The sequence below is a fragment of the Anabrus simplex genome, chromosome 9, assembly GCF_040414725.1.
Source record: "Anabrus simplex isolate iqAnaSimp1 chromosome 9, ASM4041472v1, whole genome shotgun sequence".
NCBI lineage: Eukaryota > Metazoa > Arthropoda > Insecta > Orthoptera > Tettigoniidae > Anabrus > Anabrus simplex.
Window position 1 is genome coordinate 26,830,376 of NC_090273.1, and position 21,657 is coordinate 26,852,032.

Below are 21,657 nucleotides of genomic sequence, written 5' to 3' on the forward strand. Positions count from 1 at the left end.
TGGGAGACTAAATTCCGGCGGTACCTCGGCGTCTCCAAAATCGTAAAATTAAGACTTAAACAATAACATCATTTTCTATAATAACACAAAAATTTCAGTTGTCAATAAATTTAGTTCCCAGTACATAACTTAAAGGAACAGTGGAACAAAGAGACCAAGATTAGGAGGAGAGTGTAAAATACAGGACCTACCTTTACAAAAATCAGGCAGTCATCCTGGCTAGAGATCTAAGGCTTAACGTAAAAAATACAGCACGAGTTCCCTGTGGTTTAGTACAGACTTGAGTTCTGGATATCGACAAAAGCACATGCCAAGGAGATGTACATCTTTGAAATGTTACAATTATCGATGTTTATTTAGAATATAAAGAAACGACAATTTCGACTAATTAAAATGTATTGAACCTAATGGAAAAGGAAAACGGGCTACCTAACACCATCAGAGAAAGCATGCTGTTTTTATTTTTAGGGCATTTTGAGGGGAATGAAGGGAAGTGTTCAATATACTACACCTCATCATTTAGGGTAAGTTTTCAGGTGGAGGCGTAAAAGAACTTGGATAGAACTTGAGAGACTCGAGCCAAGTGCGTTGAACACAACTTTTACAAAACGCTACCATCACGTCTTAAACCACTCTGATATTTTGGAACGAATAATTCCCTTCAATACGTAGTAGTTATTTCTGGATCGTAGTGTTCCGGAATGAAATGTTGTATTTAAAATGTTTATATTTCCGATATGAAGGCATGGGTGAAGAATCATTTAGCTATTTTACCCAAAAGTTATAATTCAACTATATTTCACCACTGCTAGCAGATTCATTTCACCCTGATACACAAGAGTGTTAATAACCCCTAATTTCAGCAAGTACAGAGTTCAAGGTACGATTATCAGACTGCAAATAAACTGGTGGCCCTGGTGCTGACTGTGAATGAGTATGCTGAAGATCACAGTGCCAGCTGGTGAAGGAATTTTATGGTTTATTGTGCTGTAAACAATACGATGTCGTCTAACCGAGGAGTTCACTCAGAAGGAGGTGAATAGGATTCCTGTGTCAGGATATCGGAAGGTTTTGAAAAGAGATTTCCTCTTCTAAGGCGATACCCATGCATGTATTTCACTCTGTATTCACCAAATATGAGAACCAGGTCAATTCGTGGAAGCAAAAGCTATCGGGCACCGAGTTAAGAAGTCTATTCCACATACCATCGAGGTTATGGACAATGGAAGAAATCATCCTCCACGTATCTATTACGTGCATTTAGCTAATACCTTGTCTGACGCCGGACTGAGTGGCTTGGACGGTTGAGGCGCTGACCCCAACTTCAAGGTGCTCAAATTCGTTAGCCGCACCACGATAAATTACTGGCATGTATAAGAACTCCTGCGGGACTACATTCTGGCACCTCGGCGTCTCCGTAAAGCTTGTTAGTGGGACGTAAAATCGAATAGCATTATTATCTTGTGTGGCTCCATCGCTTAATTGTTAGCCTGGTAGTCTTTCGTCCCAAGGTCCCGAGTTCGATTCCCGGCCGGTTCGGTGATTTTAACCTTAATTGGTAGATAATATTAAGTCTTACTAGACTACACAAACGCCTTAGATACCATCAACAGAGAGATTTTGATTAACAAATTAGAGATAATCATGGGTGAACGAAAATGCATTACAAGTTTAATGAGGAATATTGTGAGCAAGAACTTCATCTCAACTTCAAAGCCAATTGAGCAGACAAACGGAGTACTGTACGGTGATCTACTTAGCCGCATCTTATTCAATATAGTTACAGCCGATATTAGGAGTATTATAACAGAGAATGTGAAGATGTACATGTACACTGACGATGTGGTTATAGTCTCAGGAAGTAAAGATGAAGTACAGAACACATTTAATAAGGTATAAACCGGGCGAGTTGGCCGTGCTCGTAGAAGCGCGCGGCTGTGAGCTTGCATCCGGGAGATAGTAGGTTCGAATCCCACTATCGGCAGCCCTGAAGATGGTTTTCCGTGGTTTCCCATTTTCACACCAGGCAAATGCTGGGGCTGTACCTTAATTAAGGCCACGGCCGCTTCCTTCCAACTCCTAGGCCTTGCCTCTCCCATCGTCGCCATATGACCTATCTGTGTCGGTGCGACGTAAAGCCCCTAGCAAAAAAAAAAAAGGTATAATCGCATTGGCATAAAACAAACTAACTTAGGGGCGCGCAATTATGGGCTTGCACTCGGGAGATACTGGGTTCGAACCACAATGTCAGCTGCTCTGAAGATGGTTTTCCGTGGTTTCCCGGTTTCACACCAGGTAAGTCCTCGTCCTGTACCTTCATTAAGGCGACGGTCGTTTTCTTCTCATTCCTATTCCTTTCCTATCCCATCGTCACCATAAGACCTATCTGTGTCGTTGCGACGTACAGTACATCATATCGTAAAATAATATTAAGCTATGTGGTGCAAACGTAGACAGAAATATCTAACACAGTTTTACATTGAAATGTAATTGCTGTATTATTTATTTATTTATTTATTTATTTATTTATTTATTTATTTATTTATTTATTTAATTTAATCCGTTTACCCTTCAGGTTTGATTTTTCTATCGGACTCAGCGAGGGATCCCACCTCTATCGTCTCAAGAGCAATGACCTGGAGCGCGAGACATTTGGTTGGGTATACAAATGGGCAGGATGACCAGTGCCTCGCCCAGGCTATGCTGTACAGGGACCTTGTGGAGGATGGGAAGGAAACGGCAGTGGCCTTAATTTAGGTACCATCTCGGCATTTTCCGGGAGAATTGGAAAAATACGGACAACCACTTCGAGAATGGCTGACTTAGTTGACCCCCCGAGGCTGAGTTGACCCCGTTACATTCGTCCTCTTCAAATTTCGTTGCAGAGGCGGGGACCGAACCCAGGCCACCGGGGGGTGGCAGATAATCACAATAACCACTACACCAAAGAGGCGTAAGAAGTTTAATTACTGTATTTATTTATTTATTTATTTATTTATTTATTTATTTATTTATTTATTTATTTAATTATTAGATACAGCCTATGGAGGGCCATTTTACACTAATAATAATAATAATAATAATAATAATAATAATAATAATAATAATAATAATAATAATAATAATGTTTAAATAAGTATAAATGATAACAAAGGTATAAACAGCAATATTAAGTAACAACAATAATTAACAATTTTAGCAGTAACAATGTAACAACAATGACAACGGTAACTGGCAAGTGTCGGTTTCAGAAATTAGGAAGAAGGAAGGTCAAGGGTTGGTGGGACGGAAGAAAGTGAAAATCTGGAGAGTACTTCAAAGGAATCTTTTAATTTTTTGTTTGAAGGATGAGAAAGGTGTGAATATGTCGATATCGGGTAGTGAATTACCAAGTGTAGGGAGACGGTGGAAGATAGAGCGTTGCTGTAAGGTTAGGCGCGGATGGGACACATGGTGGATGCGCCGGTTGCGTGTAGGGCGGGGAGGAACGTGTATAGGGAAGTACGCTGGAAGAGTATTACATGTGGTGTAGCCATTGATTATTTTGTGAAGGTAACATAGATCAGAGAACTGTAAACGGCTTCTCAGGTCAAGTATACCCAGGTAGTTCATAATGTCAGATTTAGTTTTGTTCTTAAAAACAGGATTGCGAGTCTTAAGAATGAAAGTGAAAAAGTTAAAAATACTATTTAGTTGAGATATGTTTGTGATAGCAGATGAGGACCAAATAGGGGAATAAAAGTCAATAATGGGGAGAACATACGAGACAAAGTATAATTTTAAGGCGTTAATATCATTAATTTCAGTAAACCTGTAAAGAATGCCTAGAGTACGCATAGCACGGGATTTTATGGAGTGAATGTGAGCAGAGAAGGTTAGTTTACAGTCTATTATAACACCTAGGTCTCTTACCTGAGAAGCCAATTGCAATGTATTTCCGTGGATGGTATATGCAGTGTTCATATGCAGTGTTCCCAAATTATATAATAATTGGCTAATTCATATGGGTCGGGGGCTGGGTGTATGTGCCATCTTCAAGACAATAGGGGCCCCATTCTCCCAGAAGCGCAAGTTACCGTAAGTCTTCAACTCGAGATATTTTGCACCAGCTCCTGCCGGTGGCCGTACGCCATTAAAGAGCTAAAATATTCATCCTTCGAAGATTTGACTTACTCTTTTTTCTCTCATGATCAGTGATAATAGGAACTGACAATCCTTTTGTTTCCGCTATTTTATGGAACAAACACCACCACAGCTACAGAATTTCTTCTGTGTAATCTTTAGTTTACCAAACTTACTTTTCGGTTCACCGGTTCCGGGTGCATTCCTAGTTTTATGCGGAGGCCAGATATTCATGCTTTATGTCGCATGATATTCCACTACACAATATCCGGAATGTAATCAATTAGACGGAAAACTAGCAACTGTGAGACTGCTTCAATGAAACCTCCATCACAATGAGATAATTTTTGGAAGAAATGTACAGAATTATCAGACAATGTTAACCAACTTAAGTCACCGAAACTTATCGTTTGTCGCTTTACATTTACCCGCCCCCCCCCGCTATTCAGAGTGAGTTTATTTTTTCTTTGGTTAGAATTTAACTGTGTCGTACATCTCCATTAACGTTACAGTGCAATTAAAACAAATACACAATTACGCAATATAAAAAGCTACGGCCGATCCCTTCCACCTCCTTACCCACTGCCATTCATCTTCATTAGCTCCTCCACTTAGTCTGGTGTCAGGATGGGCATCCGGCCGTTAAAACATTACATGTAAATTAATCTCACTCCATCCCCGACGGCGTATCAAGGGACTAAGATGTAGTCGTGGTCATGCACAGTGGTAAGCCACATGTTTATCGATAGTGGAGTAACAGAAAATAGCACAAACAAACCCGTACCAACTCGACGAGGTTGACGAACAGAGGGAATGTCGAGAACACAGCGCGTTGTGGTCTCTCACGCTGTTTACAAAGGGAACTATAATTTCCTGTTATATCAGTAATTACTGTGCACGTTTAGGGTCATTCCACTCATTGTGAGCACGGCATTCACATAGGGAAATTGTTCGGCAACGGACAGAGTTCACCGACCAGGATTGCGTGTCCTAAGAAATAAGTACGAAATAGCACATATTTATGTCATCTTTCCTTTTTCGTCCTTTCCTTTTATGTCTTCTTCTATTTGATATTTCCCTTCTGTTTCTCGTCCCTGCATTCGGTGGACTCCACCACTCCACTTTGTTCTGTCCGCACCTTCTCCTTACCGAGCCAGTGGCTGCGTGGTTTGGGGTATGTAGGAGTAGGCTTGCATTTCGGAGACAGTGGGTTCCACTGTCCGCAACCCTGAAGATTGTTTTCCGTGGTTCCCCATTTTTTCACCAGGCAAATCTTGGGACTGTACCTTAATTAAAACCGCGGTTGGTCTTTCCCGCACTGGCTTTTTCCGGTCTCATCGTCTCGTCGATGCGACGTAAAGCAGGTTTAAATAAAAGGAATGTTCTCATTTTGTCTAAGGAAATCATCTCTCTCTTTCTGCTTTTCAGACTTCCTCCTTTTTTCCCCATATAAATCACTCTTCAGTATCCAGGTTTCCATACTATTCGTTGCTGTTCCAATGACATTGTGGAATCATATAAGTATTATCTCTTGGAACTTTCGTACTATCGTTGATGCTAATAATGAGTTTATTTAGCTGCCTCTGTGGATCCATGGTAGAGTGTCGGCCTCCGGTTCCCAAGATAGCGGGTTCAAACCCGGCAGAGGTAGTCGGATTTTTGAAGGGCGGAAAAAAGTCCATTCGACACTCCATGTCGTACGATGTCGGCATGTACAAGATCTCTTGTGATACATTTGGTATTTACCCGACAAAATTCATTGAATCTCAACCATAGACGCCCAAGAGAGATCCGGTTTACTCTGTCTGCCATCTAGTGGGCCTAGAGTAAAACGGAACGTCGAAATTGACGAGCAGACAGCCAGATGGCGTCGGTATTTACAGATGCACACGGTAGCTGAGGCCATACGATTATTATTATTATTATTATTATTATTATTATTATTATTAATATTATTATTATTATTATTTATGAGTTTATTTGTTTTCCGTCCCACTAACTACTTGTACATGCCCCTCGGTAGTTCTTTTACATAATAACTTTGACATACCGGTACGCCAAACTGGAAAATGGTGTCAGATCTACAATTCGAACCTCACTATACAAGGTGTAACAATAATGTACGGCCAGACATTCAGAATACTCGTAGAAGAAGAAAACATGTTACATGGACGTGAGTCATAAAATATTTATTTCCATGTTAGAACTCATTTTATACAACTGTACATAGTACCGGATGCCCACAATTAAAGTTATGGTATTCAACGCGGTACAGTACGGGCTGTAATGATCGTAGGTTTTACGGCGACGAAGGGATAGAAAATGCCTAGGAGTAGGAAGGAATCGTCCATGGTCTTAATTAAGGTACAGCCTCAGCATTTTCCTGGTATGAAAATGGGAAACCACGGAAAACCACCTTCAGGACTCCCGACAGTGGGGTTTGAACCCACTATCTCCCGGCTGCAAGCTTACAGCTGCGTGCCTCTAATCGCAAGGCCAACTCGTCCGGTGAAAATTACATCTAACATGGAAATACAGCATTTCTGGATCCGTATCCATATAACATCCTCAAAGTTTGGCCGAATCTTATTGTTAAACCCAGTATAAGGAATGGCATTTATTTTCTATTAATTTATATCGTTACATCAACTCACATCAGATTTTATGGTGACTTTGGATAGAAAGATACTATGACTGGGAAGGAAACGAACGAGGCCTTCTTCATTATTATTATTAGTGTTAATTAATTAATTATTCCGTCTCTGTGGTTAGTGTGATTAGCTGCCACTCCCGGAGGACTGGGTTCGATTCCCGGCTCTGCCACGAAATTTGAAAAGTTGTACGAGGGTTAGAAGGAAGTTCACTCAGCCTCGGGAAATCAACTGATTAGAGGTGGGTTCGGTTCCCACCTCAGTCATCCTGGAAGCGGTTTTCCGTGGTTTCCCACTTCTCCTACGGGCAAATGACGGGATGGTACCTAACTCAAAGCCACGGCCGCTTCCTTCTCTCTTCCTTGACTATCTCTTCCAATCTTCCCATCCCCCCTAGCCCCTGTTCGGCATAGCACGTGAGGCCGCCTGGGCGAGGTACCGGTTATCCTCCCCAGTTGTATCCCACGACCCAATGTCTCACTATCCAGGTCACTGCCCTAGGGCGGTAGAGGTGGGATCCCTCGCAGGAAACTAGGGAAAAAGAAAGAAAGAATTAATTAACTGTGAAAACATTCAAATTCGAAGATGAGTTTTTGCAGAGGTTTGAAAATCATCCACGAACCAGCACAAGAACCACCACCCATTCGGTGGGTACTAGTCGCGTGTCTGTATTTAGAGAAGTGAATATGAATAGCAACCATTTCATACCCAGAAAGTGCGAAGATATTTCCCAGATGATTATTCTAACATATACAAATATATCGTTAAATGTGACGTATGTTATGGAGAGACAAGGCATGTTTCTTCCATTCTGAACAGTTCACAGACTTTGTCTATTTCATTTTCTTAATATCTGGTATTAGATTAAAAAAGAGTCGCTATGTAACTAACCCCAGTAAACAAAGTAACTTTCAAAGACGGGATTCTTTCATTTTCCTTTCATAACACTATCTCTTGTCATATCCTCTATTAAATTAGAAAATCAGAAATCATTATTATGATACAACCTGTATAATCCGACAACTGGTGAAATCTATCTTTCTGCTTTTAACTTACATTTTCCTGTCAACAACGGGGACAACAGTTAGTTTCTCTGCGAATTTATTAAAAAAACATTGACAAGTTTTACAGCTAAAAATAAATTACCAATAGTGAGTTTAGAGCGAGAGGTTCGATTTTTACTGGAGTTTGGAGTAAAATATTGCTTTGATCTCTAATAACAGAAGTGAACTCGACTTTATGAAAGAAATGACCACGTCGTCAAATCTGCGAATGGAGTTAGTGCTATTGAATCATACTGACGTGTGGATGGACAAGAGTGCACTGGATTGCGGCTGCATTTGACTGTTCATGTACTGTGGCAGTCAATTATAGAACTTGTTGTTATAAGCTGAGCTGTCGCCTGCACTCCTCCACGATTAATTCCCTTCAGGAAACAGCTCAGGATTAGTGGGAATGAACTTGTTTAATCCTGACGAGCGGTCGTTCAGTATAAACATCAATATGAGGCGTGTGGCTCCGCTCATGGGGGAATGTTTCATGACTGAATCCGTGGCCTTATTGATTTGGTACATCGTTTTAGAGGTGACTGGACACACCTTTTTGTCGACAAGCAGTGGTATAGCTTCTCGGTGTAATCAGTTAGGTTTTAGGAGTTCTTAATTTTAAAAACCCGCGTTCGTGGACCTACTGACACGTCAATAAAAACATTTACGAGACAAAATTTAAGTAGACTATTCATAAATCCTTGTAGTTCAAGAGACGCTTAACACTTGGAACTATTATTACATATTTTAGGATCACCAGTTTGGATTCTGCCTGAGTGGTCAGTATACCGGTCGCTTGTTCATAGCGCCCGGATTCGATTCACGGATGACCCTGTGATTTTAAATCCTTATGGTTTATTCCTTTCTCTCTCAGGAAATGAACATTTCTTTTCACCATAATAAACTTCTCTTCATGTGCATACAAGATACTACCAACACAATAGTGAATACATCCCTCCAAATAGCGTTGGCGTAATGAAGAGGAACTTGCCTTAAAACATAACCAGATCATATACACGGAAAGGGCCACGGAGATTTATTATTATTATTATTATTATTATTATTATTATTATTATTATTAATATTAATTTATTCAACTTCGCTAATCGGCCAACTAGTGACCACGATAAGCCTCACTTTACATTCTGGCATTTGTTCATTTTTCGCTTGATCCACATCGTCTTCATTAGCTCCTGAATACATTATTTTTTTTTGCTATTTTGCTTTACGTCGCACCGACACAGATATGTCTTATGGCGACGATGGGATAGGAAATGCATAGGAAGTGGAAGGAAGCGGCCGTGCTCTTAATTAAGGTACAGCCCCGGCATTTGCCTGGTGTGAAAATGGGAAACCACGGAAAACCATCTTCATGGCTGCCGACAGTGGGGCTCGAATCCACTATCTCCCGATTACTGGATACTTACAACATTATAGGCCTACATAATACACAAAGACGGCTCTTTCTGACTTACTTTGTCATTACATCCATGACGATGATCAAAATGAAAGGACATAGCGCTAATCCCTATTGGGGTCCCACTTTCACTTTAAAATCCGTATTTAACCCAAGCTTTTTCATGAGTTAAAGAAAAATGAATCACAGATAAGGCCCTTTGCAGATGATAATATATTGTGTAAAGTAGTAGATAAGAATTGCAAGCGACTACAAAAAGCCCTCAACATAGTAATATAGACAGCAGGCAGTTGTATGCTTGAAGTAAGTTTGTAAGTGTCATCAAGAGGAAAAGTCCGCTAAGTTTTAACTACTGTGTTGATAGGGCGAATGTACATCACGGACATTACGATATGGACTATAAGGAAATATCTTCATTGGTGTAATCACAAAAACGTGATTGTAAATAAAAGTGACAAATATCTTCGTTTATTTATGAGCGCATTCAGGGGTTTTAGTAATGATGGTAAGAACAAAATTAGAGTTTGTTTCCATTGTACAGGAACCTCACCAGGATTATTTTATATGAGAAAGGAAATGGTCCTGAGAAAAGCAGAATTATTTGTTCTGGATGATTCCCGATAAAAGAGCAGTTTCAGAGAAATCTTGCAAACTTTGCGCTGGGAAGCCTCGCGGATAAGGAGATGAGCTGCTCGATTAAGTGGTTTAATCCGAACTGTCAGTAGAGCATAGTAATGGAATAAACTTGAGTACAGCTCTTAAAGATGAGACAGATCCTTAAGTTAAATTTGGAATTCAAGAGGGCAAATTGGGGCAAACATTCATTTTTAGGAAGAGGAATTAGGGATTTGAATAATTTATCAGGGTAAATGTTGGAGGAATTTCCAAGCTCTTTTCAAACGTTTAAGGAACGACTAGGAAAACAACTGATAAGGGATCTGCCTCCTGGGCGACAGTCCTAAATGCAGATGAATGATGATTTATTGATTGACTGAAATGCTTCTGGTGTACAAGCTACAAGATAATCCGTACGAAGCATAATGCAGTTAAATAATTAAATATATATGCAACGACTTTTCTTAATAAGAAATTAAATTAGAGGAGTAACGGCACAAATTTATTCCTCACCTCCCCATTACTTCCACATTGTGAGCCATCCTATGTCTCCGTTCATTAAAATTGTTTGAGAGTTTCAAGCCAATGTCAACTATTTTAAATTATTACGATAATTCATACGATTTAAGAACGAAAGGGAAATAAATACATTATTTTACCTGAACTTCTTGGGAAATTCACTCCCAGAGTTATCTTTTATAATGATTTGAGTGGACGGCGCGCAGTGGAATATCCTGGCCGGCCCATCACTGCACCGGGCAATATAGAGATAAAAGTTACTACCCACACACAGATATCTTCATAACCCAGCTCTGCCGTTATGAGTGACTGACTCAATGCCGATAACGCGCTTTTAAAAATGGATAGATTACTCATAAAACTCACTCAAGCGTGACGTTATTGAAACTCACCTATACGTGCACATAAATGGGAACGCGGGACAGAGAAACAAAGGAAAGTATACATTTCAGTACTGACTGGGTGGCTAAAACGTTTGTAATCCGTAGCGATTGACATAGTACTGTTTCATATGAAGTATCCCCGTGAAACTTAGTGATCTAACTAAAGAAAGCAAAGAAAAATACAGTTTGGCCTCACCTGCAAAGCTGAATTGATACTAAATATAGATCCCGAATGTTAAAGTAGTAATACGATATAATGCATACTAATTTGACTAGCAGGAAGTATCATCCTGCCCGCCCATCCCTAGTGTAGCAGGAGTAACATAACTTCTAGGGGATCTAACAAATCAAACCCCTCATGTTCATGCAAACCTCAAGGCAGAACTGGTTATCGGGATAGAGGATTCTAGGACATTTTGTACCACTTGACCGACTGATTACCTGAGAAGTGTCAGCCAATGACTAAAATATTTAGGAGAGAACATTCAGTACCACTTGAACGAGCGACATTGCGAAGTAAAAACGATATCCTAATAAATGTATTAATTTGTATATTGTCCACTGCTGGCGCAGAAGCCTCCGCACGGTGTGACCACTACTGATGTTAACGTTCCGTCGGGCGTAACTGATCTGATTGTCACAAGATTTAATACTTATCTCGTATTCGTTAATCGCTACTTCCACCTTTTAGTTATTTCCTGTTCCCACGTGATCGGCAAATTCAAATTCATCAGAATCTTTTATTTAACTTATTTGATAATGAAATAATGCACTAGTTTATAAACATTCACAATAGTAGTAATATTATCCATCCTTATGCTCGCCAAGTAAATTGTTTTGTTTCAAAATTCATACTTAAAAAAACGATTTTCTTATGATAATATTTACATAAACATAAGTGATTAGCATAGTTTAAATGGAAATTATTGAAGTAATATAGGAGTTTTCTTCAGCAAATGTTGTAAATATGATTCTTGATTCTTATTTCTAAAATGTGCCTGTCAGGCTCATTACGTCCGCTGCCGCTGAATTTCCAACTTGACATCAAGGGGTAGGAATTGCCCTGGCTTAAATATTTGCGGATTACGGTAAACCCGTTCGCAGGTAGATAAGACATAGGTGGTACGAAATATCCTCAAAAATCAAGTGGTACGGAAAGTCCGTGGTAGGAAATGTCCGGACACCGAGCTAGAGTATATTCGCTTCAGAAAATAACGTAGTGAGATTAACTCAAACTTTAGGGGTTATAACAGGCAGGACCTCTAATGCTTATCCAAATATCAAACCAGAACTGGTATTGTGGCCAGAGTATACTTATTATTCGCCTCAGCAACCCAAAACATCCATACTGTGCACATAAGTCAGATTCAGTCACGTTCAGATTGTGCTACTTCCTAGCAGTGATAGTTGAACTGTGCTGGTTGGCTCCGACGGATTTTTGCTCGATCCCTGAGGGTGCCACGTGACATGTCTAACATGCCAACAATAACGCCATAGGATAGCACGATTTCTGACCATCTTTCATAAATCGAATTCGAAAACTTGGTATTATGAATCGAAAACTACCACCGATCTATTGAGGCTACCATAGAGGAAGAAAAATTCTTTCCTCATATGCCAGTCAGGTCCCAGTAGAGGAAAATATTCTGCTTTTTTTGTAACTTCGGCAAGTGGGATCGAGTTTATAGCACTATAATGAACGACTTCACCTCCCGGGAATTATCCAATTACTCAGTTTTGTTAGAGGCTGAGTGAATGTCTGACTCATTAGCTGAATGGTCATCATTGAGGCCAACGGTTCAGAGGGTCCCGAGTTCGATTCTCGACCGAGTAGGAGATTTTATCACCTATGATTAATTTTTCTGGTCCGGGGACTGGGTTTTGTGTTTGTCCAACACCATCCTCTTCACATTCGCACAGCACAGCACACTACCAACCACCACAGAAACACGCTATAACAATTATATCCCTCCATACAGGGTTTGCGTCAGGAAGGGCATCTGGCCGTAAAACAGGGACAAATCCACATGTGCGACGCAGTTCGTACCCGCTACCCCACAGGTGTGGGAAAAGCGGTAGAAAAAGAACAAGAGTGTTTGGGCGAGTGAATCCTAGGGTTATGTTGCCCTTCAGAAATGGTAGTCCCTTTTCCGAATTCTCAACTTCCTGATGGGAAATTATACGCACATAATAATAATAATAATAATAATAATAATAATAATAATAATAATAATAATATAATAATATAATTATAATATATAATATATATATTATATATATATATATATATAATATTATAATTATATTATTATATTATTATTATTATTATTATATTATTATTATTATTATTATTATTATTATTATTATTATTATTATTATTATTATGATTATTATTTGTACGCACATTGTAAAAAAACAACCTCTTTACAATCTCAACTAGGCAAATATATATTTAAGAAATAAATGGGGTAAGTTTTACGTGGCCACTGATATCATATTCATTGCCACGGATTTTATTCGCAATATGGTTCCAGTAGTTCATTTGTAGCATTCATATGAAGGAATATCGATAGATACGTTGAGCTTGTGAGATGGTTTTGCTGATATCTTCCAAGTTTCGCGTACATATAAGGAACAACAACCCCGAAGGGCCATGACCCACCAAGTGACAGCTGTTCACCCCGAAGGCCTGCAGATTATTAGGTGTCGTGCGGTGAGCTCGACGAATTCTCTCGGCCATTATTATTGTCTTCCTAGATCGGCATCTCACCGTCAGATAACTCCTCAATTGTAATCAAGTGGGCCGAGTGGACCTCGAGCCAGCCCTCAGATCCGGATAAAATTCCCTGACTGGGCCGGGAATCAAACCCGAGACCTCCGGGTAAGCGGCAGGCATGCTATACCCATACCGCGGGGATGGCACATACGTAAAAAGGTATCGGCACATTGAGCTGTAATTTTATGGTTGTGGAAAGTGAAATTGATGGCCATATCCAGCTCATTCGTAAGAAGATAGAGGCGGCATTTTCAGGTCTGTTGATGATAACATTGATATTGACTGTTACTAGAGATAACACTGACGAAGAAGGTGAGTGAGTCAATCTTCTATCCCTCGCTGTCATACTGTAATGGGATTAGATAACATCAAGCAATGCATCCATCGTTTTTTCTTCTCAGTACTTATCCGTAGTACCCCAAAAACTAACCAACCACATGCAGTGCTTTATCAGCGATGAGCTTACCGGCCTCGTTTCCTTCAGTGAGGCAGTTAATATGCAGGGTTACTTGAATAATATGTTGCACACAGACGTTTTTTGTCTCAGCTTCTCGCTACCCAATTCAAACGCAGTAGTTTATGCAAAGTAGTACTTCGCCTCGCTCAGTTCATATGGTGTAGGACTTACTGAGAGCATAATTTGATGGTCATATCTGGCAAAACTGAGACTTAATGATGGATTTTCTTCGCCCCGTTTGAGGAAAGATTCAATCTGTTGTTACTCCCCTCCCTGGTGTTTCTCGAAAGAGAAGGTATTTTATTTAAGGATGAAAAAAGTAATACAAAGTTTTGTGTAAAGATTGTTGAGATGATAAATAAAATTGCAGAAGATTTGGGCGGGAATGTTGTCGCGAGTATGTGCACATTTCTACAAGAGGTTCTCCTCCGTAATGGAGATCAAACCGAGTATGTGTTAAATAGACAATGTTTTTTTTCCAAAGAGTAGGCTGTCTGTATGTGGGGTTTCATTACTATACACAGTAAATTAGCGTTTCAATTTAAAATATTAACATGTCAGCAGTTCATGTGCCATACTATACCTTACAGGTCATCTGCTGTAAATTTTCTGTGTTTTTCATAGAAAGAAAATATGGCCTGCTAAACCTAAATATTTATTATTTGTCTACTCCTAGTATTCAAATGGCCAAGCAGTAGTCTACCAGTGCTTTCCCATGAAGCCTAGGTCGAATAGGAATGGCGAAAATATGCATCCATGTCTGATACCTATCTATAAATAACTATATTTTTACAAGATTCTTCACGTCTTACGGCGACGATGGGGGGCGAAAGGGCTGGGAGGAGGAAGGAAGCAGCCGTGGCTTTAGTTAAGGCACAGCCACAGCATTCTCCTGGTGTAAAAATAGTAAAAATATGGGAAACAACCTTCAGGACTGCCTGCAATGGGGTTCGAACTCACTCTTTCGAATGCAAGCTTACAGTTGCGCATCCCTAAACGCACGCCCCAACTAACTCGGTATATAAGTAGAAATTTAGAGCTGGATCATTAGTGTCAGGAAAGCAGCTTATTTATACGGGTTTCTACACCTCATATTACAAGGAAAGATGGAAGCCAAGCGATGTCATGGCTCCAAACATAAAAAACTGGACTTGCATCAACAACACCGAAAAACTCTTAAGTTAGCTAAAGAGAGGCGTGTTTTCTCCAAGGTGATCGCCAACGCTCTTGAAGATGAAGAAGAAGAAGAAGAAGAAGAAGAAATATGTCCGGGAGATCTTAGACTATGGAACAAACCATTTTTGGCAGAACTTGAATCACACATTTGCCTGGATTCGAACCACTGCCACTCTGCTTACAATTACAGTGTGATATCACACTTTCTCTTACGTCACATGAACGTCCAGCCCACGAGATTCTTACAGACCAAACAAATAATACAATGTGGTGCTCAAGTCAATACTTCGGAACGTGCAATTACTGGATCAGTAGGGAAGGTCTTCTCTCACTTATCCTGCTGTGTATCACTTTTCATATTTTGAATGCGGCCATTTATATACCACCGCAGAAGTAGTTCTCTTGCAAAACAAGTGACAGTAAACAAGTTACAAGCCTCTTGATTACTGGCGCCAATGAACGACACAGACACATTCGTCATCACAACTGATGATCCAACACGCTGTACTACTTCCGCAATTGGTCTCAGTTTTTCTGTAGCGATTGCTATTAGATTCGTGTTCCACAGACCGTGAATGTAAGCACCGGACTATAATATCTAACACTCCCATTGTGTACTCAGTAACGACCATAACAGCAACACACTGCTATATTGAAACAGAATTAATGGACGTCGCAGTGCAACGCAGCACTCTCTTGTTTTGTATAGTAATGAACTCCAGAAGAGGACGGGAACAAAAATGTACACGACGCCATCATTTTATTGTTCACATTGTCCCTCGTATTCACCTGCTGGTAATACGACCACTTTTGGAGAATTCTGACTCAGTGTCACTGCTTTAATGAATGGAAATCGAGTACAATCACTGGAAACAAATTATTTTGTAGATATCCTGTACGTACGGTACTTTGATTTTCATAGTTTTGTATATCACTACGTCACGAAGGAAAACGTCCACTGCACCTTACTGCACCGAAACCTAAACCCACTTAGATCTCGTAGAAAAAAATCGTATCGTCATTTTGAATTCCTGGAAGGTATACATAGCTGCATAGCAGCGTGGACGAACAATTTGCTAGCTTACTCTTCACCATTCCATTGCTAGGACCCCTGTGTTATCACTACTGTAGAGCAGGTTGTAGCATCCCCAGGCAGAATATTCCTGCTCTATGTATTAAACTGCGCATGGACTTATGTTCCCACGAGATATATGTTTCACAACATTTCAGAACACAAAAGAAGGAGTGCCAGAGTGCTGAACTAACGCCATTCCTCTCTTCTAAACACAAATGCAAATTATTAAAAGTCCTTCACTTTCGTGGCCAGCCGTGATTGGAACCTCCGTCGGCAGGGATATTTAAACCACGAAAGTATTAAACGAGCGTGCTCAAAAAATCACCATGGAATGAGCTCGTAGAGCAATAGCAGGTCATCATCATCATCATCATCATCATCATCATCATCATCATCATCATAACCTCTTTATTATTACTGTTACCGTTACTGCTTGATTCACTCAGTATGACGTAAGGTCCACTCCCCATGAGGAAGTAGAAACATTTAAGAAACGATATTTCCGTTGTAGGGGTGCACATGGCACTAAGGGTCACTCATCCTGCACCAAAAACGAGTATCAGGTTGTACGTTGAGCTAAACACAATTTCAAACTTACAGCCGAGGTTACGGATAGTGGAAGACTTTTCCTTCCACCATTTCGAGGGCCCTGGTGGATTGTGCAGGGATAACTTCGTTTTCCTTTTCATTGGCTTTACATCGCACCGACGTAGATATGTTTTATGGCGATGATGGAGAGGAAAAGGCCAGGAGTGGGAAGGAAGTGACCTTCGCCTTAATTACGGTTCAGCCCCAACACTTGCCTGGTATGAAAACGGAAAACCATCTTCAGGGAACTATCTTCCGAATGCAAGCTCACTGCTACGCGACCCTAAACTCACTCGGTATTTCTGGGCAACAGAGAGCAGAAGAAAGCTGAGGCGCATATTTTGCTACCCAAAAGAAGACACAGCCAAAACAATTCACGTACGATAAAATCCTTGTTTTAACATTTACCACAGCTTATCTCTAACGTCCAAATTTACACCACGGGACCTTTTAAACGAGCGTGCACAAAAATCTCCTCGAAATTAGCTCATAGAGCTTTAAAAGTTCTTCTTCTTATACAACTAAAAATACTATAATACTATTTCCCCATTTCATTATAAATACAGTTATCACTCGGTTCACACGAAAGGACGTGGGATCGACTCATTCAAGCGTTTATTTTTTCCTAACGGTTAAACCATCTACATTTCCCTCAAAACTATACAGAACTTGTCTTCGATGTTTCAAGCTGTCTCTAAAAAATCAGTCTTTTTTTTCTAATCAAATTCCGCTCATTCATTCTCCTCTCGCCATCTCTATTCAGGATCTCCTCATCTATGATCCGATTCAACCTATGGACCTCCAGCATTCCCCTGTAAAACCAAATATTAAATGTTCTTTCCACCTCCTTTCTGCAATAATTATTGTCCACGCTTCATACTCACACAATGCTACGGATCTCAAAAATATCTTCCAATTATTCTAATAGCTGTACTTGATTAGAAAAGTTATCTTATCAACAATTATGTTCTTCACTCATGATTGAAATTTTTATCCACCATACTTCTGCCATATTTATTTATTCTACCACCCAAATATCAATATTCATATACCTCTTATAAAACATAATTTCAAATACTTCCTGTATTATCTGACTTCATTCGGCAGCACTCCATTTGGATTGATCTGTTTTCATCTTTTCAGCAATTTCCGCAGACTGAGAAAATGTAACAATACCATCGAAAAATCTCAAAATTTGGAGTACCTTTCCTTGAAATATGGTTATTTTCAATTTTTTCTTTAATTGCTTTTCTATAAACATTGTAAAGGGCTGGAACAAACCACAAACTTGCATCAGACCTTTTTAGAAAACTGCTTCTTTATCATAGCCTTGAACTCTTATCGATGAAGATTGATTTTTGCTTCATTTGCAGATAACACTTCTCTCTCATCATTTTGTCCCGAGATTATTTACAGAGTGTAACGATAAAAAAAATACGTCATATGGACGTTGGACCGGAAACGCTTGATTTCCATGATAGAACTCATTGTCTGCAACTCTAAATATTACATTAACCATGGGAATCACAGAGGAACAGATCATACCAATTCGTGGCAGTGAATCCCAGACGCCGTGGTGTATGCGTATGGTCTCTTGGCCACGGCCGAATTAGTTGGATAGGTAGAGGTAGACGAATTCCCTGGCCTACGCGTTCTCCAGACCTGAACCCACTAGAATGTTACTTGTGAGAGCATTTGAAAGCACATGAGCATCGACGTCCGGTACAAGGTACAGAAAGCCTTCGTATCAATTTTGAGGAACGCTGCAGAACGATACGCAAGAAAAAGGGATGCGTCTGTGCATCCGGGATTCGATGCGAGGGCATGATGGGTGTATGGAGGACATTTTGAATATTTCACGTAAGAAATAATTTCACGTGGTATGCTGGTACGGTCAGTTCCTGTGTGTTTTCTTGATTGACTATGGAGAGTTGTAAAAATGATTTCTACCATGGAAATAAGGCGTATCCAGACCCAAGTCCTTATAAACAATCTTCTTCTGCGTGTGAAGAAAGTGTCCTAAAAATGTGATCGTTTATTATTGTTACATTCTGTATAAATGCAAAATTAATATTTTCAACTAAAATTGTTGGAGTTCGAATACTGTTCCTTCTGTCACGTGTAAGCCACAGAATGGGGTGTGGTACAATAGACAAGAAAATAACCCACTACTACGAATGTGACCAATTAGTGGGGCGGAAACGGTGTTACCTCTCTCCCTATGAGATGACATTGTTTATTAGCTTAATTGATTAGACCACCGTTTCATTAATCAAAGACCTAATGTAGGCAGAGCAGCCTATTGACGATTGGTGGAGACAGGTCAAGCGGCTACAGTCAACAAGCATGGCGATCATTGGCGTAATGACGTCATCAACTTTAATAAATTCCCTTCCCCACGCTGTGTAATTGACGAACATATTCGCACATGCCTGTCTTGCTCGGTACACAAGAAGAGACTATGGATGACCGGGTAATGTAATTAACAACAGAATTGCATCCATCAATTCTCACCCACCACTCAGTTGTTGCTGCTTACTGAATTGATTATTGTTGCTCTTGTTCAAGTAATGCTTGGAATGGGTAGTTTTGATACCAGTTCCTTGCACTCACTGGGTCGAGAAACTTATTTCACCCTGAAAGATCCCTGTTATTAGGCTTGACTGTAATTGTTTATATGTAGGATTGTGGCACAGCAATATACAGTTTACACACAAAATTTTAAAACATTGAACGTAACTGTACTATTGACACTCATAGAAGAGAGAGTCATAGTGTACCATCTAACAGCGCCTGAATTCGGACCAAAGTTGTCTCCGAATTAACTTACTTCATTCTTTTTTGTGAAACTGATTATATTGAAATGGCGTTCCTACAGGATTCACAACTAATTTGTTCACATCTAAATCAAATTACAGTTAAAATTATTACCAAACTGGCTGCTTGACTCTCATTCCTTTTCCCTTTCAAACTAAAGAAAATTATTGTTGAAGCACACACATTACCTCATTTTCATTATTGCGATATAGTTCACAACAACCTAGGAGTAGAATGGGGAGGATATTACAGTGTTCTCAGAATGCTTGCTTAAGATTTGTCTGCTCTTTGCTTTTTGCATAATAGTCTGTAAACTCCTCACCAGCTTATCACCGTGGTCGCATCAAACTGCTCTCCGGAGACCATAACAAATATACCCGATCCTGCAGCACCAAATGTGTGTATAAATAACTGTTCACAGAATAATAATTTACGCGAAATCATTAAATTAATGTCCCGTTTTAACAGAATATGGAACGCCCTTTTCTTCCATATTTAAACCACTCACTTCTGAAAATTACCTGAAACTTATCTAAATAAAGCCATGATTTTTTTTCAGAACTTCATCAAGATAGATCCAGATTTCTAGTTTATAAGTAGTTAAAAATAATTAAACATAAATATTTGAGTGTGAATTGATGGAATCCGATGATGTTCTTTCAGGTACGAAACATGTTATTCTATTTTAATTAAGTTGTTTCTTTTTCAAGTACAATTCTGTTACCACATTTTTTATTTTTCAGATTTTTAATACATTTGTTAATCAAAATTAGTTTCGGCAGACTAAAGAAACTAACATTTATAAATTCATTGAGTCGGAACAAAAAATCCACAGTTCTAGCCCTTCAGGCAAACAACTCAATGTTGAAGACATCCTAGGGATATGAGCTCCGAATTTCAGGTAAAGAAAATATAATAAAGTATGAGAATATATTCTTTATGTATTCCTAAAAATTGAAAATCGATTAGGTTAGAAGCATGCCTTTTTCTACCACTAAGAGCACTAATGTCAGTCAATGCAGAGTTTCACTCGAGCCCTTATAAGTACATTCGGTGCCGATATTTTTCGACATAAAAACGGCTGAGAATATTGAAACAAGGAACATGTTGCATAAAGAATTATATATTGAAACACAATTAAAAGAGATGCCTCAGATAATACAAATGATTGCTAAGGATAAAAGTGAAGAAAATACGGTTTTGAAACATTGTATATAGAAAATGAAACAAACGAATACTGCATTACATTTTGTGCGTACAATGTATTATACCTAGTGTTTACTTGAAAAAATTTGATTATGGCCTGTCCCTTATAGACAATTCAAGAACTTGACAACCCCACACCTGCGACCCTCAAAAACAGGTACCGGCAAAGGAGAGGGATGGGTTACTAAGGGTGTGGCTCCCTAGGCTTGGGAAACCTAATACCGTCGGGGTCGGAAACGAACAAGAGTTGATCAAGGGAGTTCGGACAAGACATATGAAAGTGAGAAGCCTAAAACAAGTAAGATAAATAAATGTCAGACTGAGCTAGGGGAACCGTGGTCCCCCATTTAGTAGCCTCTTACAAGAATCAAGGGACACAGTGAACGTACTCTACCTCTCCCAAGCACAGGAGTATCCATTCCAAGCCTAGTTTGTATTTTTGTTAGTTACACCTTACAAGGATAGTTGTGCAGTAATGGCATTTTCTGGCACAGTGAGGAAACAAATGACAAACAACCCCCAGTCCCCATTATGCCTTGTACGTCTCACTGTGGCACTGCCAATGATTTTTTCGTTTTCACTATAACCGCATAAACTTTGGTGATGCTACTAGAGGATCGAACCCATACCCGTGGTGAACACTTAAGAGGCAGTGAAGAATTAGGTAATATGAATTAACGCCTTTCTAGGACATCTAATGCAAATTTGTAATTTTTCATATAAATTAAATCCTCAGAAAAATAACTTACATTCAAACAAAATTATTTGTTGGTCAAAATATTTAATAAAAAATATTCCTCAGGTAAAAG